We start from the raw sequence: 22,952 nt of genomic DNA on the forward strand, positions 1-22,952 counted from the left end.
AATATGGGTTGCTTTTAACAGATATGGTTGTTGTTAGGCCTGGATAGTGTGATTAGTTAGTTGCTAATTACAGTTGGTTTAGAGAAACTCTGGTGTACACGTTTTAATGGTGCATACATTTCATATACTATAATTAAATACCAGAATTTATAGAGTATAGATATCAAATGGTTGTTTTGATTCTCAGTATTTGAGTTCTGAGTTATTAGTAATTGATCAATTGCTCTTGGACCTGTAAGGAATACCTTATAGGAAAGCAGAACTCAGAAAATCTTTTCCTCATGTTATGCAGAATGAAAGGACAGGAGAAAAAATAGGGTCCCAAAGGACAAGCATTGCAAAAATATAACTATCCAGTTCTCCCTATAAAGGCCTTATTTCAACTGCCTCTCAATATAAAGAACCTAAGGATGAAGCTCTTAACATTTCATCTGCTCTGAGGAATCAGACACTCATGACTACTGCTGCTCAAGTAGTTTTGCCTGTGTCTTCCTTTTCAGCACCTAATGGGAACTTTCAATAGGATGGTGCCCACAGTCAGAGGTGCTGCATTCCCTTCTGAGTTCTGTGCTTCTTATTCCAACATGGTAGGCCATGTGGGTGACAAGTGGAATTGCAATTACTCAACTTGATGGTACATACTAGCCATAGCAATGGGGAAACTGAAAATCATCCTGTTATTATAGTTTTGCATTGTGATGATCATTTTCTAACATGTGATCTCAAAATCAACTTTTAGATTTTTAACAGAAAATCCACTGTCTACTTTATAACAGCTAATTTTTTCTCAGAATTTTGCACTGCATATTTTTAGCCTCCAAGATTCATATCAAATGTGATTTTAAAGCATGCAAAATGACAGAGACCTTCTGTTTTTGCCCTGTTTCTGTCACAGATTTCTCTGGTAACTTTTATGATTAAAATCTCCCCAAACACTATTTGGAGAAGACATGGCTTTAGATAATTATAAGACATATTTGTTTGACCCAGAAGGAGAGACAACTTCAGCTCCCCTGGAAATCTAGCAGACTTTGGTGTCATAAATGAAATAGAACAACCAGACAACCACTCTCACAGTGAGATGACATGCCCCACAGATAATGACACAGTGCCCAGAAGTCCAGCTGCTCCTATTGTCAGTGAGGGGATTATAGGTAAGTACAGAAGATCTACTGTTGTAAGATTTTTTCACCACTTAACTTGTGGTGACAATACTAAAGTACAGACAAGGAATAATCACAATGTTGCTACCAACATTATAAACATGGAATTATACATTTTAAACATATTCTGGTTAAAAAATATGATCATCAATGCAATTCTACAGGTCTCTAGAAGAGTGGGTCTCTGCATTCCTGATGGTGCTCCCCTTTATCCATTATCCCAGCTCCTCCCTCTTTGCCTGTTCTTCCTCCCATGGAAGGTCCAGGGACAAAATCGTCTTCCTCCAAAAATGTCATCTTGTTCCAAGTAATGGCCACAAATGGAGTCACCAATTTCTCCACTTCTGCCACATGGGAACATTCCTCCAGGTCCACTAGGGTCCATGAGTCCACTCTTCTTCCTCGCATGCCTTCAGGCCCACAGTCACCATCCAGAGGTGGGAATGGTGTGGAAGGAAGCCCTGGGACTTAGAGGTCTTGCATTGACTGCATTCTGTTCTCCAGGCAAAGTTCTGGTTCCCAAAGCCATGACTGGGACACTGCCTATCTCCAGCTCAGTATTGGACAATTCTTCTTCCAGAGGGGCTTCCCTCTTGAGCCCCAGGACCCTTTCAGAGTGAAGCCTCCTCTGTCTCTTCCACAGCCTCCCATGTGGCCCATGGGGCCTTCAAAACTTCCATGGCCACTGGGCTCTCCAGTGAAGTTTGCGTCATATTTTAAAACAAAATTGAAAACAAATGTATAGCATTCCCAAGTTCCCCAGTGATTTCAGTAGAGATCCACCCACCAGCTAGTTGGAGGAAATGAGTCTATGGATGTGAGTCTCCTCTGGAAAATTCACAAAGAATCAATAAAATATTTTTTTTAAAAAAAAGAAAAGAAATAAAGCAAGGGGTATATTTAACTAGCACCTTTCAGGAATCAGGTGCACAGGACAGAAATCATGGTACAGTGCAGTAGTACAGCACAGGGAATAACGATCCCATCCAGGACTCTACTTGGCTCTATTCAACTACCAAGCAATGGGCAACCTAAAAGACACGTTTTATTAAAACTCATGCTCAGTACAAAAAGAACAATGAATTATAATTTTCACTCTTAACTACTATTAATGATTCTCTTTTCTAAACAGTTCTATTCAAATATATTCCTTTATGTGGTCAGACATGAAAGCCAAGAAGGATCACTATTCTGAACTATCTGTGTGTGAAATATGAAGATCATCTAACTGTGATATTCCTGAAAATTATTTCTTTGCTACCTTGTTTAAGGCTGGTCAGATATTTATGGTTGTGAGCCCAGAATTTGACTGCTGAGCTGGGGCGAGGTTCTCCCCTCGTCATAGAAGGGTCAGGGAAGAAGAAGAGGAGACCAGGGAGTGGGCTGCAGTAGGGAAAAATTTGAATAAATTGTAATAAATGAACAATTTTTTTAAAAGCATGGTCAAAAATATAATTGCAAATATATATATAATTAGATGCATCATGGGAAGAAACATAAAAGTTAAACAGAAACAGTCATTGCTATGAGGATACGGAAACTTTTCCTAATTTTACTGACTGAATATTAAATACGTGCCTCTACTAATCTTACTAATTTCATGCGTTCATACCTGTATGTAGTATCTACTAATTTTTTTGTCATTTCAAGATTCTGATATCAAAATTGTAAACAATGAAAAAGACAGGATCTTGTTACTGCACTGTTGATTTACAGGTTTCCCTTATAAAAATTCTCATTGAATATTTTCCAAAGATCTTTGAAGAGGATACTACTACATTCTATAAAGACATGCAAAGGAGTGTGGAGGACATCAAGAACTCTTCTGGTTTAAAAAATATCCTTGAAAAGTATTGTGATAAGGCTAATGCCAATAACCAAAGTGAGAATAACTTCCCAAATGATAATACCGAAGAATTAAAGCTTACATCTCTTCCTTCTCAGGAGGACGTTCCTACAGGTAACAGGAAGATGATGATGTCCTTCCATTCATCTGATCAGGACATCATCATCTCCTTATTTCACACAACTGTAAATAGCATCACAGCAGTATTGTCACATGGCATGATATTAGAGCATGAGAAAAGTCTTTTTAAACAACAGTGCAATTAAATTGAATTAAACAGTGTAATTAAAAATATAAGTATAATCATATATACACACATACACACATGAACACATATACACACGAGCATGTGTATACTCACATATATGCATGCATGTATGTGTGACAGATGTCCTCCTAATTTAGCCCCTGAAAGGATCCCAGAATATTACCTGCTGTATTTCTCACCTTTCCTTCTCCTGGTCCCCGAGTCAGTGTAGGATATCTTGGATACTGAAATTATTATTTTTGTAAAGATCACTTTGAGAGAATGATTTGATTCAAACATTCTGGAAGATAAAGCCCTGTGCCACTGACAACGAACTGTGCAATCCTCCTGCAAAAAAAAAAAAAGAAAAAAAAACTACTGTTGGTTTGATTTATGAGATAAATCTCCTCAAACGCTTAGCATTATATAACTATTGGAATCATAGGATCCACTACAATAAATATGGGAAGAATGATAAATAGGTCAAAACATACCTGAATCAACAATTATCACCTCTCAAAATTAGATATGTTGTAAACCTGAGAAATTTTCTTTATAGAGTTGTGGAAATAGACTGAAAGACTCATTTTATCTGAATCAAGGGGAACCTGTCTTCTGAGAATGATTTTAATCATGATACTTTTTGTTTCATTTGATTGTAAATATTGGAACAACTTTCTTCTCCAGTACAATTGACCATCCTGTGGAGGATGATAACTGAAGAAGCTTTTGGACTGTCCAAGCCACCTTACTTCCCTTCAGTTTCTTATTAAACTGAGTAATGGAATCCCCACAATTTCATTTGTCTACATCCTTCCCTTCCTCTTATTCCTCAGTATAATACATTCCTAATGTTCTCTATTTCACTTTATTATTATTATTGTTTACAATGTTTTCCTTCTATTTCATTTATGCTGTATATAAATATTTTTGTTGTTGTAATAAATGTGACATTTGGAAAATGCCATTTGGCAGTCTTCTCCTCCATCTCAGTTACTCAGGAAGCTGCTTTATGTGATAGATCCACAAGAATCAATTTATTACATATTCCAAACTCCCATCAGTACGGCATATTAAGTTCTGCTTAAGAAATGAAAACGGGGGATTTCTCTGACCAAATTCTTTCAGACTCTAGCCACCATAGAGTCCCAAAGGCAAAGAATCAACTAATGGGGTATACCACAAAACCTGACTCAAAGACCACTTTTATTTGTAAGTCATTTCCATCTTGATGTGAAAAGTTGCTTTAGAATATTATTTACATTAGAAATACAATTAGCTCAGTGTTTGCAGGCTCATGGCATCGCTATATGGCAGGTCTGATGTCAGGATGTCACAGCAAGTGAATTGGCTGTCTTAGTTGAGAAACAGAGGACAGAAGGAAAAAAGATGGTGGCGCCAGGAGAACACTGCATCTGAGGAGCAGGACAACATTTTCTGTACAGCGACCAAGAGACTGAACTATGGGCCCTAAAACAAGAGTGATCCCAGGTGAGTTGAAACCCCCACAGCGTGGGAATCAGTCAGATCCACTCTCAGGTCACCCAGCCAGATCCCAGAAGAGATCCTGGGTTGTGCAGGCACTAGATCGCCAGACCAGAGCCACACACCTGTGTGTCCAGATCACCTTCCCAGGCTGAACAGTGGGCACAAAAACACCAGAAACTGGGAGTCCCAGTCACGAGAAAACACACAGGGAAGGAAGGAAACGGGACTGACCACAGTTCACTCAATCTTTCTCTGGAAAAGGTCTAGCGTAATGATGGGTATGTGCTGCTAGCACTGAACTGGGTTCCAGCTGCATGCACAGAGATTTGCTGTGCACACACCCAAATCTGCTCTGGGTCACAGACAGAACTGGGCATCAGAGACTGGGAGTCCTTGTCCGGAGAAAACACCCACAGGGAAGGAAGAACAGGACTGGCCACAGGTCACCCAGTCTTTTCCTGAAAATGTCTCCAAGAATAGTGGGTACACACCACCAGCACTGAAATGGGCTCAAGCTGCGAGCACAGAGACTTGCTTCGGACCCAGCTCTCCAGCATAGACAGAGCTGTGCATCCCAGGGCAACAGAGACTGCGAGTCCCTGTTGGGAATAAAACCCACAGGGAAGGAAGGAAACGGGGACCAAATTAGATCATCCAGTATATCCCTGTAAATGGTCCCAAAGACCAGCCCAACCCAGGGACCTGCTGTGCATGAGCAAGCCTGCTGCTACCAGGAGAGTGGTACTCACCTGCCACAGATTACCAACTGGGTACGAGGACACAGAGCCCCAACGTCAGACCTAAAGAAGCCTGGGATTCCTGAGATCAAACCCCAGATACTACTCCAAGGGGCAACCAGTTATCCCTAACACAACTGACCAAACCACGGGGCACACAGGTTACAGCAGCAGCTCACTAAATTTACAGCAAGAAACCCAGAAGCAGGGCAGCTGTCTCCAGGACTTCGCTGGGTGAGAGGAGAGCCCTCTCGACTAAAAATGAACATTTACCACTCATTCTATGTCTGAGGTGAGCTGTGGCAACGTCTGAAAACCACTGGCCATACAGTGACCATACCCAAAAAGCTGAGGAAGCTTCCTCCAGGAAAAACCATCTTCCTCCCAAGGGTATTCTCTCCACCACAGGATTCCAGAAACTAACACCCAACACCTAAGATGCCCCACTGGGTAGAGGCCAGTGTAAAAGCTCAGCCAACAAAAGACAGAGCAATATGGCATCTCCAGAACCTAGTCATCTAGGGGCAAGTAGCCCTGGACACACCAGAATAATTGAAATTCAAGAAGATGATCTAACACCTATGCTTATGAAGAGGATAACAGAGGAAACAAATGAAATGAATAAAGTTCTAGAGCAAGATAAACTCAAAGAGATTGCAGCCATTCTTAGAGAAACAGGAAGGTAAAAAAAAAACAGATTATGAAGATCCGTAAAGAAATAGAAGTAGATAAAGAAAAACAGATTATGGCCATCCATAAAGAAATACAGGAAGCTGCAGCCAAACAGTTTGTGGTCTTTAGAGAGGAAATACTTAAGTCACTGAAAGAAATAAAAGAAACAGGATTGTTCAAACAAACGGCTAAAGGAATTGAAGAAAAAACAGGAAAATACAGTCTGACAGGAGAGGTAAATAAAAAAACGGCTCAAGATCTGAAGAAGAATGGGAAAAATTAAAGAAAACACAAATGAAGGAAACTGTGGAGAGAAAGAACTTAGGGACGAAAACAGGAACTACAGAGATAAGTATAACCAATAGACTACAAGATATGGAAGAAAGACTCTCAGTTGTGGAAGATACAATGGAAGAAATCGATATATCTGTCAAAGAAAATTTTAAATCTAAAAAAATTCCTGACACACAGCGTCCAAGAAATTCAAGACAACATAAAAAGACAAAAATCTAAGAATAATAGGAATAGAGGAAAAAGAAGATTCCCTCCTCCAAAGTCCAGAAAATATTCTCAATAAAATCATTGTAGAAAATTTCCCAAACTTAAAGGAGAGGCCAATAAGAATAAAAGACGCCTACAGAACACCCAATAAATTATATAAGAAAAGAAAATCCTCCAGGCACATAATAATCAAAACAGTAAGTATACAGAACAAAGAAAAAAATGCTAAAAGCTGCAAGGGAAAAGGCCAAGTAACATATACTGGCAAACCCATCAGAATCACACCTGACTTCTCAACAGAAACTATGAAAGCCAGAAGGGCCTGGATAGATATCATGCAGAACCTAAGAGAACACAGATGTCAGCCCAGGCTACTATACCCTGCAAAACTCAAAGTCCTCATAGATGGAGAAAACAAGATATTCAATGACATAACCAAATTTCGACAATACCTACACACAAATACAGTGTTACAGAAAATACTAGAAGGAAAAATGCAATGAAAGAAAACTAGCTACTTTCAAGAAAACACAGGAAATAATTAACTCGCTACAGTAAAACAAAAAGCAACAAAGCACACAACCTTATGACCACAGCCAACATCAAAATCAAAGGATCTAAAAGCCACTGGTCATTAATCTCTCTCAACATCAATGAACTCATTTCTCCAATAAAAAGACACAGACTAAGAGAATGAATGTATAAACAAGACCCAGCATTTCTTTTGCATAAAAGAAACACACCTAAGTCACAAAGGTAGTAAAGGGCTGGAAAATGGCTTTCTAAGCAAATAGACACAAAAGGAAGCAGGAGAAGCCATTCTACTGTCTATTAAAATAGACTTTTAATCAAAATTAATCAAATAAGACGGGGAAGGACACTATATAATTATCAAGGGAAAATTCCACCAAGAAGACATTACAATCCTGAACATCTATGCCCCAAATACAAGGGCACCCACATTTGTAAAAGAAACAGTAAAACGTAAACAACACATAGATCCCCAAACATTAACAGTGGGAGACTTCAACACCCCAATCTCAACAAATGGATCTAAGGCACATTTACAGACCTTACACCCAAACGTAAAAGAAGTTACCTTCTTCTCAGCACCTCATTGAATCTTCTCCAAAAAAGAAAAAAAACATATGGTTGGTTACAAAGCGAGCCTCAACAGATACAAGAAGATTGAAATAATCCCTTGTATCCTATTTGATCACCATGGACTAAAGCTAGTCCTCAACAACAACAGAAATAGCAAAAGGCCCAAACACACATGGAAACTGGACAACTTGCTACTAAATGACAGCTGGGTCAGAGAAGAAATAAAGAAAGAAATTAAAGTCTTCCTATAATTCAATGAAAATGAAGACACAACATACCCAAACTTGTGGGACACAATGAAAGCAGTGCTAGGAGGAAAGGTCATAGCACTAAGTGCCTTCAAGAAGAAATTTGAGACATCTCATTCAATCAACGTAATGGCTCACCTAAACACCCTAGAAAAAGAAGAAACAGACACCCCAGAAAGGAGTAGACAGCTGGAAATATTCAAACTCAGTGCTGAAATTAATCAATTAGAAACAAATAAAACAATTCAAAGAATCAATGAAACCAAGAGCTGGTTCTTTGAGAAAATGAACAAACCCTTAGCCAAGCTAACTAAAAAGCAGAGAGAAACTATCCAAATCAACAAAATCAGAAATGAAAATAGAGACATAACTACAGACATTGAAGAAATCCAAACAATCATTAGGACTTACTTCAAAAGACTTACTACAAAATTTGAAAATTTAAATGAAATGGACAATTTTCTTGATCGATTCCACTTACTAAAGCTGAATCAAGACCAGGTAAGTCAATTAAATAGTCCTGTATTCCCTAAGGAAATAGAAGTTGTCATCAAAGTTTCCCATGCAAAAAACGCCCAGGACCAGATTGCTTTTGTGCAGAATTCTACCAGACCTTCAAAGAAGAGCTAACTCCAATTCTCGTCAAACTATTCCACAAAATAGAAACAGAGGGAATACTACCAAACGCATTTTATGAAGTCACTGTCACCTTGGTACCTAAACCTCACAAAGACCCAACAAAGAAAGAGAATTTAAGGCCAATTTTCCTTATGAACATTGATGCAAAAATACTCAACGAAATACTTGCAAACAGAATACAAGAACACATCAAAGACATCATTCAGTGTGACCAAGAAGGGTTCATTCCAGACATGCAGGGGTGGTTCAATATACAGAAATCCATCAATGTGATCCACCATATTAAAAAATTGAAAGAAAAAAAACCACATGATAATCTCCTCAGATGCTGAAAAAGTATTTGACAAAATCCAACATCCAATTATGTTTAAAGTCTTGGAGAGATCAGGGATACAAGGCACTTACCTAAACACAGTAAGGCAATATACAACAAGCCTATAACCAACATCAAACTAATTATTGTTTGGATTTCTTTAGTGTCTGTGGTTATGTCCCCCTTTTCGTTTCTGATTTTGTGGATTTCGATAGTATCTCTCTGCCTTTTAGTTAGTTTGGCTAAGGGTTTGTCTATCTTGTTGATTTTCTCAAAGAACTAGCTCTTGCTTTCATTGATTCTTTGAATTTTTTTATTTGTTTCTAATTGACTGATTGCAGCCCTGAGTTTGAATATTTCCAACTGTCTTCCCCTCTTTGGTTTGTCTACTTCTTTTTCTAGGGCTTTTAAGTGAGCCATTAAGTTGCTTGAATGAGATGTCTCAAATTTCTTCTTGAAGGCACTTTGGACTATGAACTTTCCTCTTAGCACAGCTTACATTGTGTCCCATAAGTTTGGGTATGTTGTGCCTTCATTTTCATTGACTTCTAGGAAGACTTTAATTTCTTTATTTCTTCCCTGACCCAGCTGTCACTTAGTAGCAAGTTGTTGTTCAGTTTCCATGTGTGTATGCCTTTTGCTATTTTTGTCATTGAGGTCCAGCTTTAGTCCATGGTGATCAGATAGGATACAAGGGACTTTTTTGTTCGTTTTCTATCATTTGAGTCTTGCTTTGGGATCAACTATATGGTCTGTATTGGAGAAGGTTCCATGAGGTGCTGAGAAGGTAAATTCTTTTGTGTTTGGATGAAAAGGGTCTGTAAATATCTGTTAGGTCCATTTGATTCATGACCTCTGTTGGAGACATTGTTTCTTTGTTTAATTTCTGTTTTGTTGACCGGTCATTTGTTGAGAGTAGGCTGTTGAAGTCTCATACTATTATTGAGGGGGGGTGTCTCTGTGTGGTTTATGTTTTATTAATGTTTCTCTTACAAATGTGGGTGCCCTTGTATTTGGGGCATAGATGTTCAGGATTGTGATGTCTTCCTGGTGGAATTTTCACTTGATAAGTATAAAGTGTCCTTCCCCATCTCATTTGATAAATTTTGGTTAAAAGTCTATTTTAATAGACATTAGAATGACTATTCCTGCTTCCTGCTTGGGTCCATTTGCTTGGAAACCTGTCTCCCAGCCCTTAACTCTCAGGTCATGTCTATCTTTGTGACTTAGGTGTGTTTCTTTTGTGCAAAAGAAATGCTGGGTCTTGTTTATGCATTCATTCTGCTAGTCTGCATGTTTTTATTGGAGAACTGAGTCCATTGATGTTGAAGGAAAATAATGATCAGTGGCTGTTAGATTCCTTTGATATTGCTGTTGGTTATGGTAGTGTGATTGTGTGTTTGGCTACTTTTAGTTTTCCTGTAGTGAGTTTAATTATTTCCTATGTTGTCTTGAAAGTAGTTAGTTTTCTTGGGTTCTATTTTTCCATTGGTATCTTCTGTACCACTGGATTTGTGTGCAGGTATTGTCGAAATTTGGTTATGTCATTGAATATCTTGTTTTCTCTGTCTATGAGAACTGAGAGTTTTGCTGGGTACAGTAGCTTAAGCTGACATCTGTTTTCTCTTAGGGCCTACATGATATATGTCCAGGCCCTTCTGGCTCACATAGTTTCTGGTGAAAAGTCAGGTGTGATTCTGTGGGTTTGCCATTCTATGTTACTTGGCCTTTTCCCTTTCAGCTTTTAGAATTTTTTCTTTTTTCTGTATACTTTCTGTTTTGATTATTATGCAGTGGGAGGATTTCTTTTCTGGTCTAACAAAAAATTTCTAAAAATAATTTTTAGTAAGACATTAAAATGAAAGTATAAGCGAAAATTTTGTTATTTATGTTAAAATAAATTTGATAAATGAAGAAAAATGGACATGGAAATCATTCTTAAGAATGAAAACCAACCTCAAAGAAGGTCACATCTTCAAAATATGAGGAAAAATGTTTATATAATAATGCAGCAAATCAAGCAATCTGATTAAAACGTGGGGTACAGAGCTAAACAGAGAATTCACAATAGATGAATACAGAATGGCAGGAAACACTTAAAGAAAGTCTCAATGCCCTTAGCCATCAGGGAGATGCAAATCAAAATGACACTGAGATTTCACCTGACACACACCAGAATGGTTTAAGATCAAAAACTCAAGTCACAACACATGCTGGAGAGGTTGTGGAGAAAGGGGAACATGCAGAAAAATGAAAATAGATCCATATTTATCACCCTGCACAAAACTAAAGTCAAACTGGATCAAGGACCTCAACATAAAACCAGATACCCTAAATCAATTGGAAAAAAAAGTGGGGAACAGCCTAGAACTCATTGGCACAGGAGACAACTTCCTGAACAGAACACCAACAGCACAGGCTCTAAGAGCAACAATCAATAAATGGGACCTCATGAAACTGAAAAGTTTCTGTAAAGCAAAGGATACCGTCATCAAAACAAAACGACTGCCTACAGATTGGGAAAGAATCTTCACTAACCCTTTATCTGACAGAGGACTAATATCCAGTATATACAAAGAACTAAAGAAGCTGAAAAGCAGCAAACCAAGTAATCCAATTAAAAAATGGGGAACAGAGCTAAACAGAGAATTCTCGACAGAGGAATATCGAATGGCAGAAAAACACTTAAAGAAATGCTCATCCTCATTAGCCATCAGGGAAATGCAAATCAAAACGACCCTGAGATATCACCTTACACCCATCAGAATGGCCAAGATGAAAAACTCAAGCGATAACACATGCTGGAGAGGTTGTGGAGAAAGGGGAACCCTCCTCCACTGCTGGTGGGAATGTAAACTGGTACAACCACTCTGGAAAGCTATCTGGCGCTTTCTAAGACAAATAGGAATAGTGCTTCCTCCAGACCCAGCTATACCACTGCTAGGTATATACCCAAAGTTTGTTCAAGTACACAAAAAGGACACTTGCTCAACCATGTTTATAGCAGCTCTATTTGTAATAGCCAGAACCTGGAAACAACCCAGATGTCCATCAACGGTGGAATGGGTACAGAAATTGTGGTATTTTTATACAATGGAATACTACTCAGCAATCAAAAAGGAGGAAATCATGAAATTTGCAGGCAAATGGTGGGATCTAGAAAAGATCATTCTGAGTGAAATATCCCAGAAGGAGAAAGACAAACATGGGATATACTCACTTATATAGACCTATAAGATATGATAAACATAATGAAATCTATACACCTAAAAAAGATAATCAATTGAGCGGACATGGGGTAAGATGATCAATCCTCATTTAGAAAGACAGATGGGATGTGCATTGAACGTATGACAGGAGTCTACTGAGCGCATCTGAAAGACTCTAACTAGCAGTGTTTTCAAAGCAAAGACTCATGACCAAACCTTTGGCAGAGTACAGGGAATCATAAGAAAGAAGGGGAGTTAGTCTGATGGGGAAAGGATAGGAGCTCCACAAGGACCAAATATATCTGGGCACAGGGTCTTTTCTGAGACTGACATTCAACCAAGGACCATGTATGGATATAACCTAGAACCTCCACTCAGATGTAGCCTGTGGTAGCTCAGTAACCAATTGGTTTCCCAAAGTGAGGGGAACAAGGACTGTTTCTAACAGGAACTCGATGACTGGCTCTTTGGTCTCCCCACCCCCGAAGGGAGGAGCAGTCCTGTTAGGCCACAGAGGAGGGCTTTGCAGCCAGTCCTGAAGATACCTGATAAAACAGGATCAGATGAATGGGGAGGAGGTCCCCCCTATCAGTGGACTTGGAAAGGGGCACGGTGGAGATGAGGGAGGGAGGGAGGGGCTGGGAGGGAATGAGGGATCAGGACATGGCTGGGATACAGAGTTAATAAAATGTAACTGATAAAAAAAATAAAAAATAAAAAATAAAAAACTCAAGTCACAGCACACGCTGGAGAGGTGTGGAGAAAGGGGAACGCTCCACCATTGCTGGTAGGAATGCAAACTTGTACAACCACTTTGAAAATCAATCTGGTGCTTTCTCAGACGATTAGGAATACTGCTTCCTCAAGATCCAGCTATACCACTCCTAGGCATATATCCAAAAGAGGCTCAAGTACACAAAAAGGAATTTTGCTCAACCGTGTGTGTAACAGCTTTATTTTTAATAGCCAGAACCTGGAAACAACCCAGATGTCCCTCAGTTTAGGAATGGATACAGAAATTGTGGTACTTTTACGCAATGGAATACTACTCAGCAATTAAAAACAAGGAAACCATGAAATTTGCAGGCAAATGGTGGGACCTAGAAACGATCATCTTGAGTGTGGTATCCCAAAAGCCAAAAGACACACATGGTATATACTCACTATAAGATAGGATAAATATACTGAAATCTATCCACCTAAAGAAAATAAACAAGAAAGAGGACCCAGGGTACGATGATCAATCCTCACTTAGAAAAACAAATGGGATGGATATTGGACAGAAGAGCAAACAAGTAAGAGGACAGGAGCCTACCACAGAGGGCCTCTGAAAGACTCTACCTAGCAGTGTATCAAAGCAGATATTAAGACAAATAACAAAACCTCTGCCAGAATGCAGGAAATAAAAAGGGGGGGTCGGATGGAGTTAATACCACCTGGAGAGTTAACAGGACAGGAGTTCCACAAGAACCAAATATATCTGGGCACAAGGATCTTTTATGAGACTGTTTCTCCAAACAAGGACTATGTATGGATGCAACCTAGAGCCCCTGTTCATATGTAGCCCTTGGTAGCTCAGTATCCAAGTGGGTGCCCTAATAAAGGGAACAGGGACTGTTTCTGACATAAACTCAATGGTGTGCTCTTTGAGTTCAACCAAACCCAGGGGGGAGCAGCCTTGCTAGGCCACAGAGGAGGACTTTGCAGCCAGTCCTGAAGACACCTGATGAACCAGTATCAGATGAAATGGGAAGAGGTTCTCCCTTATCAGTGAACTTGAAAAGGGGCAGAGAGGAGACGAGGGTGGGAGGGTGAGTTTGGGACAGACAGAGGGAGTGGGATACAACAGGGACACAAAGATAACAAAATGTTTTTCTGCAAGAGAATGGCAGAAACATGCTTGATTCTAAGTAAGAATCAACAAATGGTTTGAGCATACATGGTAGAGTGACCTCTACTGAGTGGAGAAGACAGTTTAGTGCAGTAGAAAGAGGATACAATGAAGAGCATAGCATGGAGAACTTCCTTAAAATTTAACAAAATATGCACTTTAACAGAATAATTTAAAGCACTAACCACAGGAAACATTTAATCAACAGCACATTTGGAGACAGTCAATCAAATACATTTTTGTGAATGAAATGGAGCACAGATTGCCATTCTTATATCACTAAGGAATTTAAGTATGAGCATGAATAAAATACCTTCTTAAATAATAGTACCATTGAATTTTCTGTTCCATGTAACTGTAATGCAAAAAGTGAAAAAAATTAACATCTTGAAAAAATCATAGGATAATTAATATTATTCCTCATACAAATATAAGACAATTGCCATCCATAAGCATGCCAGAGTAGGTGGCATTCACCTCATGAATGGGCTGCTGTTCTTCCTGTTATTTCCATGGAACCATACATGATAGGAAGTAAGCTAAAGCATGGATGCAGTTTGGGAAAAGCAAGCCTTGACTATAACTGCGTAACAAGAACTCTGTGACTGTGGCTGGGCCAAAATTTTCTCCAAACTTTATTTTGTAAATATAAAAGGATAATTAAGGCTTATAGTGTCCTCCTAGCTCTTGAGGTCGTGTTCACATAAAAAGCTATTACACTAAACCTTGGGTAAAGCATGTAACCTTTATTCAGAGCACACTTAAACCAGGGAAAACACCTTTGACAAGAATTGTTCATTATTTCCTCATACAAATTACAGAACTGACATACAAGACATTGGTTTTGAGAAAACCGGTGCTTCATTTGGGTGAGTCATCGCACTGATTCTTCTGGTGCTAATTAATAATAAGTCCACATGTACATGGACAATACATCTAATATCAGCAAATTAAAAGGTGACAAAGCAGGAGATATCAAAGGACTTGGTGAGCTGAAAATCTCTGATGTGTATTTAATTGAAAGTAAACTACTGTAAATCTGACTTCCAAACTTCATTACTTCATAAGTACAAAAGCATAATGGAAACGTGGTCATGAAACTCTCATATATCACTAAACACAGTACTTTTTTCTCGTATTCCACATGAGAGAAGCACCAAGCATTAACACAGATAATCTTCAGAGAATCTTCTTTACCAAAGGAAAAAAATCTTCGGAGAACACAGATGGTCATCTTTCTCAAGTGTATGGAAATGCTTTTCCATTTAAAGAGTAAAGTCACAGAACTCAGAAGTTTACACAACTTGCAAGCACTTGTGTTAATTGAGTCAGCTCTGTGATGAGACTAGAAGTTTGGACAGACGAATGAAGAGAGGAGAGTCTAAAGTGGGATTTACATGTGATGAACTCTTTATGGGGAAAAGAAATATAAATCCTGGTGTAAGCTTGTGTAGAGCAGAGGGTTTACACTACACAATCCCTGTGATTCCAACGGTTGTCCTGAAGATATACTCAGTATACCATGATCACATTTTCTCATGAAAGATCAGAATGTGAATATGCAATTTACCTGCAGTGCACAAATCAACTGTGATTCTGATGGTCTAATGACACAGGTCCTCATCTGTTGACTATAGACATGAGTGAAATTCTGCTGCCCAGACTTTCAAGACCTTGAGCAATCCAACTATAATTATTTTTATCTTTACAATTAAATACTATTCTTTTAGAAAATAATCACAGGTGTTTCAAATTCAATTATACTACACAAAATTGTTGTGAGAGATCAGTTTGTGTATTTTCAAAACCCAGATAATACCAGGTCATTTTGGAGTGAAGTAAGTGGATAATGGAATAAACCCTACTTCTGTCACAGCCTTCATATAGAGCACAGTGTCCTTGATTTCTACTGCAAGGATCTTGGGAAGGCCTGACAAGCATCACTGATCAAATGGTAAGGAACCTCTAACATCTAGAAATGTGTGTGGTGAATAGTATAGACAAATTCAGTCATCCTAGGAGGGGTAACCTTGAGTGGGGAGCCTGTATACATTAAGATTAAAATAAATATATTACCTGTGAGTTAGCATTAAACTGATCAATAATTTCAACAAAACAGAATTTTTTGTACACAGGTCCAAGTTGTAGGTCTTACCGAAAAGTCGCCTTAAAATTGCCCTTGAGTCAAAACAGCTTAATAGATTTGTAAGCAGAGCTGTTGTCTGTCCCGACTATGTCTGTATTGTCATCCATCCATAAGCAAGTGAGTGGAATCATCTGTTTTATATTAAATATTTTCTTATGTCTAGAAAGAGAATCATCTCTTCACTGTAATTTGGAAGTTATGAGCTTGTGTCACAGAGGCTACAACAGTTAGATGGAACCGAAAATAATCCTATCTCATATCGGGGACAGATATATTTTGAAGATATCCAGACAACATTCTCACATACAGCTCAGAGCATAACTCTCCTGACATGGTAACTTTTGCTAACATGCTTAGCTTTCCATGAAGCCAGTCTTGAGTTAAGAGTTAGTTCACATGATCTGGAGGAATCAAGACAGGACACTTCCTGAAACCATTTAGTCTATCATGAGAATCATAATAGTCATGTAAAAAATACCTTTACAGTGGAGCCTAGAAGGAAGAAGCTTTCAACAGGTACAAAATTACCTTTTTCTCTCCTGACACTAAACACCAAAGATGGCTACAGCGGCTTGTAGACCAACCCCTGAAGCCTGAAATTTCTGGGTAGTCACAGTTGACAGACCACTGTGATGTCATCACTGCAAAGCTCATGATGTAACTGACAAACTGACACATGCATTTCATTTTCTTTCATACTTTTGGCTTTCAAAATATTATAGAATTATTTTTGACCACATGTTTGTAAGTAATAAGAGATTTTTCCAATTATATATGTTTAATAGATACATGATATATATGATAGATGATAGATATAGACAGAAATTAGAATGATAGATAGAAAACTATAATATATGTGCAACAAGTAGCAGAATACAAGTGTAAAACACTGTGAAATTTATATTCATCTTCAGAGTATCCCAATTCTTAATTCTTTAACCTAGTAACAGTCCCTGTTTAAAACATGGCAACATGAAGAAATCATGAACACTGTGAACCTTAGAATCTACTAGATGCCAAATCACAACATTCATTAAAGATGAATGTGCTTTACTGAGATAGAGTCAGAGACCTTCATGTACAGAGAAGTCAGACTACTGAGGAAGACACATGCTTAATAAAATATAGTCCAGCCTTTATATTATATAGAGACAGACACAAAAATTTGTGACTGAAACAACCTGTGAGATACTTTTTATTAAATATTTAGTATAAATTGATCAAATAATAATCATGGACAGATCATTTAAATTTAGAATGCCAATGTCTTTAAAATGATGGCATTTCAGTGATAGAAATTAATTATACCCTTTAAAAATTGTGTTGGTTCACCTATATTTGTAATCGTACAGTGGTAATTCAGAAAACAGAATTCTCAAACTGTAAAGTTTTTCATAAGGTATTATGCTGAATTATCCTGATTTCAAATGACTGATACATTGGAGTATGGTAAATAAAGCAAATGAGAAAGAATTCTATGTATTGACATGCCATAAATAAACACATTATTTTATCAGGTTGTCATAGTATTTTAAATTTGTTGGGTCCCAGGAGGTACATATATTCAGAAATGTGAGTTTCTTCATTCTCAGGATGGAGTAAGAAGGATTTTGATTGTTTAGACACAAAAAAGAAAAAAAAAAAAAAGAACACATCCACACAGGAGACAACTTCCTGAACCAATCACCAACAGCAAAAGCTCAAAGATCAACAATTAATACATGAAATCTTATGAAACTAAAAATATTCTATAAAGCAAAGGACATTGTAAACACAATATGACAGGCTATAGACTGGGAAAAGATCTTCACTAACCCACATCTGACAGAATATATAAAGAATTCAAGAAATTAAACACCAACAAACCAAGTAATCCAATTAAATAATGGAGTACAGAGATTTCTCACCAGAGGAAATTTGAAGGGCAGGAAAACAAATAAATGTTTAAAGTCCTTAGTCATCAGAGAAATGAAAAAAAAAATCTTAAACCCATCAGAATAGATATGATTAAAAACACAACTGACAATATATGCTGTTGAACAATTATCCATTGCTGGCAGGAATGTAAACTTGGACTACCAATTTAGGAATCCATTTGGTGCTTTCTCAGATAATTAAGAATAGTGCTACATCACAATCTAGCTATACCACTCCTAGGCATATATCTATCTGTAAGATGCTCCAGCATAGAACAAGGACATTTGCTCAACTATGTCCATAGTGAGAGACCAAAAGATAAAGTAGCAGCGATTGTTAAGACCTAAAGTGGGTGCAGTAAAAAGTTAGTAATGCCCTGAGGGGAAGAGCCACCTTGCTGCATTCTTTCCCAACCCACTAGAGATAGAGTTACTAGGAAACTGGACCCTCCCCCTAGGGAGGGACACCTGCTCATGGTCAATGCTCTGGGAACCTTCCTATAGCCAATCGATTCAAAATGTAGCATCTTGACCAATAGATGCTTGCCAGGTAGGAATTGCCCCTGCCTTGGGCATGCTGGGAGGGACCAGAATCTATAAATCACCCAACTAACCTGGAGGCAGTGCGCTCAGCTCCCATTGCTTTGGCGATGGGTGTTGTGGGCCCAAGCTGCAGCTTGTAATTTACAATAAAAAGACCCTCATGTGTTTTGCAACGGAGTCAATTCCTGTAGATCTTTTGGGAGCTCCCGAACTGGGTATAACAATAGCAGTTTTATTCCTAACAGCCAGAATCTGTAAACAACCTAAAGGTCCCTCACTCAAGGAATGGATAAAGAAATTTGGTACATTTACACCATGGAATACTCAGCAACTAAAAACAAGTAAATGATGAAACTTTTAGGCAAATGGTGGGAACTGTAAAAGAACATTCTGAGTGAGGTATCCCAGAAGCAGAAAGGCACACATGGCATGTACTCGCTTATAAGTGGGTATTAGTCCTATAATATAGGATAAAATAGCAAAATCTATAGTCCTAAAGAAGCTAAACAGCGAAGAGAATCCTTGGGAATATGCCTATCCTCATTCAGAAGGGCAAACAGTATAGGCATCAGAAGTGCTAGAAGACACGGAACAGGGCAGGAAACTTTACGAATGGTCTCTGAAAGAATTTACCCAGCATTGTATGGAAGCAGATTCTGAGTCTCATGGCCAAACATTGGGCAGAGTGCAGGAAGATTTATTGGAGAATGGGGAGAGAAAAAGACATTAAGGAAACAGAACTTCCAAAAGGAGACCAACAGAGGAGAAAAATCTGGGGCCATCGGACCCTGCAGAGACTGATGCTCTAACCTAGTACAATGCATGGTGAGAAATAACCCATAGACAGCTTAGTCTCATGTGCATTCCCTAGTAAAATGAGCATAGGCATTCTCTGACATGGACTCATTGCCTGCTCTTTGATTACCTACTCCTGGGGATTGGAGGGCCAGAGTTGCCAGGCCACAGAGGAAGAAAATGCAGCCAGTCCTGATGAGACCTGATAGACCAGGGTCAGGTAGTAGGGAAGGAGGACCTCCCCTATCAGAGGAATAGGAGAGGGCCATAAAGATTAAGGAGAAAGGAGGGTAAGACAGAGAGATGAGGGAGCAGGCTACACCCTGGATACAAAGTGAATAAATAATGAATAAAAATGAAATTTTGAGATAATTTCATCAAGCTAATGGGTCATTTCTCTTGCCTAGACAAAATGGGCTTATGGCTCTCCATTACCTGCAGTTCCTATCACGTTATCAAAATCCAGGCAGGCATGCAGGTTCCCTCAAGAGGAAGTAAGTGGGAAACTTTGAAGAAGCCCTGATCTCTGCTGTGAATAGTTAAGGGTGTCTTTGTTTGGGGAGGGGAGAGCTATGACTCACAACACCATAGTCTTGGGTGTGGTTAACCTTCATGTGTGTATGTGCAAAAAAGATTGAAAAAAATCCACCAATATAAGAATAAAAAAACAGCCCCCCAAACAATGAATTTTCCATTTATTTATTTATTTATTTACCTATTCATTTATTTATTCACTTTACAGCCTGAACCCTGCCACCTGCCCCCTCTTCTTTCAGTCATACCCTCACCCTCCTCCTTTTCCCCTTCTCCTCAGAATAGAGCAGGTCACTAAGGATTACCAACCCATCCTGGCACTTTAAGTAGAAGCAGGACTAAGAATATGCTCTCTCACTGAGGTCAGACAAAGGAGCCCAGATAGGGGAAAGGGATCCTGAGGCAAGCAACAGAGTCACAGAGAGCCACTCATTGTTAGGGGACCCACCTGATGATCAAGCTGCACATGTACTCCATATGAGAACGGGGCCTAGGTCCAGCCCATGCATGCTCTTGGTTGGTGGTTCAGTCTCTGGTGGCTTCCCTGGCCCCAGGGTAGACTACTCTGTAGGTTTTCTTGTGGAGTCGTGCCCCTTCTGTCTCCCCATTTCCTCTCACTTTTCCCCAAAACTCCCTGAACTAGGTCATTGTTTGGCCTGGTCTCTTCATCTGTTTCTGTCAGCTGCTAGACACAGCCTCTCAACTGACTCTTATGCTAGGCTCCTGTCTGCCAATCTCTATTTTGTAACAGAAAAAATGCTACTGATTACTTACTGTGGTGTATACTGCCCTGCCAAAGAATAGGGAAGAAATTTTTTCTCTTATTGAAAGTAGAGTATTTTTATGTAATATATTCTGATTATGGTTTTTCCTCCCTCTACTATTCCCAGTTTCTAATCACCTCACCTTTCATCCTGATGATCCACACCCTTCCTGTCTCCAGTAAACAAACAAATAAACAAACAGACCGACAAACAGACAAGCAGATCTTGTAGTCGTTTATATGTGGATGTTAGCCATTCAGTCACTAATGAGAAAGCTACTATTGTGCAAGAGGTGGTGAATGCCTTTAATTCCAGAACTCAGGGAGGTAGAGGCAAGGAGTGCATTCAAGGACAATCGGGTCTACAAAGAGTCCAAGACAGCCAAAACTACCCAGAGAAAGCTTGTCTTTAAAAAGAAACAAACAAACAAACAAAAAAACAAAAAACAAGTAGAGACAAAGAGTAAGACACACACACATACACACACACTCAAACACACACACAGAGCTACAATTAATATAACCACAGAAGTTAGATAGAGAGCGAAAGGATTGGATCTCCCTAGGAGGGGGAAATACAATAGATTAATAAATGGGGAGGATGAGCTGAAACTGGAAGGTCAGACAGGGAGTGGGAAAGAAGAGGAAGGCAAGAGAGAGAATAAGGAGAAGGATAGCTAAAAGCAAGGGCCATTTGAGGGGTCTTATGAAAACTGAATGCAGTAGAAATATCCTATGTAATATGTACATATGTGAAGGCAACCTACATAAAGTCAGCAAGTAGCATAGAGAGAGTCTGAAATGGACATCACTCATCACCAAATGGAGCTTCAGTAGTATCAAAGGGGTATTTCTAATTGTTATTGGCTATGGGAGTCACATGGGAACTCCAAAACCCTGCAGGCTTTTGCAAAGGTTACAGGTTGCTCTCCAGGAACTAACAGTAAGACACTATTGTTGAAGACAACAAGTACACAACTCATTGAACTTGGAGGAGTCAAAGCTACCTAGAACTGTCATCCCCTATGGACTTGGAAGGTACTCTGCATGCAACCAAAGGATAAAGGTAAGCATAGACCTTTCAGTCTACAATGCTGTCCTGCCTGCAAAATATGCTGGACAATGACACAAAGCTTGTGGGTGAAAACAGCCAATATCTAACCTAAGGCGCCTTCCTTGAGATGGAGCCCACAGCCAGCTCTGCTATGGTGACTGAGAAGGGTAGACAGATATGTCAGGTAACTAAATGCTACTGTTCTGCTAAAGGAACATAGCGATAAAATGACTCCAAGGCATTCTGCTCTACTTACAGATCCATGTCTTGCTCAACCATCATCTGAGAATCTTCTATCTGCAGCAGATATGAATAACTATAGAGACTCACAGCCATACATTCTGCAGAGTGAGGGATTGTGGCATATGCATCACCAATGGGATGTCTCCATTAGATCCCTCCCCTCAGGGCTCAGGGGATTCTGTGGAAGAGGAGGCAGAAGAAGTGTAAAAGCCAGAGGGAAGAGAGCAGAAATTAAGGCCTTCTAGACACAGCAGGGCTGGTGCACATGTGATCTCACAGAGGCTGTAGGAGCATGGCCGGGTTTGTACCAGATGGCGTCTTTGATCTGAAAGGAGAAGTAGACAGCCAGTGCACAAGCGATGTTTAATTGACAGCCACTTGCAAGTGAAAAAGGTTTTCTACAAGAGAGTCTCACTGGGGAAACAAGCCACTTTAGGGGGATGCTCCATGCCCAGAAGGAAATGGCCAACACAAAAGTAACTTAATGGCAATTCGGGAAATTATTTGTGTAATAATAATAAATCAAGGTGGATTTTTTTACTTTTAATTTTCAAAATTTATTTATTTATTATTTATTACAATTTTTTTCACTTTGTATCCTGGCTGTTGCCCCCTCCCTGATCTCTTCCCAATCCTGCCTTTCCTCCCTCTTACCCCCTATGCTCCTCCCCTAGTCTATATATAGAGGAAGTCCTCAGCTTCACTCTGACCCTAGCCTATCAGGTCTCATCAGACTGGCTGCATTGTTTTCCTCTGTGGCCTGACAAGGCTGCACCCCTCCCCCCATTCGGGGGGAGATGATTAGAGAGCAGCTACTGAGTTCATGCCAGAGAAAGCCCCTGCTCAACTTAGAAGGGGACCAACTTGGAGACTGGCTTACATCTAAGCAGGGGTTTTAAG

This window comes from Meriones unguiculatus, chromosome 4 (assembly GCF_030254825.1).
Source record: "Meriones unguiculatus strain TT.TT164.6M chromosome 4, Bangor_MerUng_6.1, whole genome shotgun sequence".
Classification (NCBI taxonomy): domain Eukaryota; kingdom Metazoa; phylum Chordata; class Mammalia; order Rodentia; family Muridae; genus Meriones; species Meriones unguiculatus.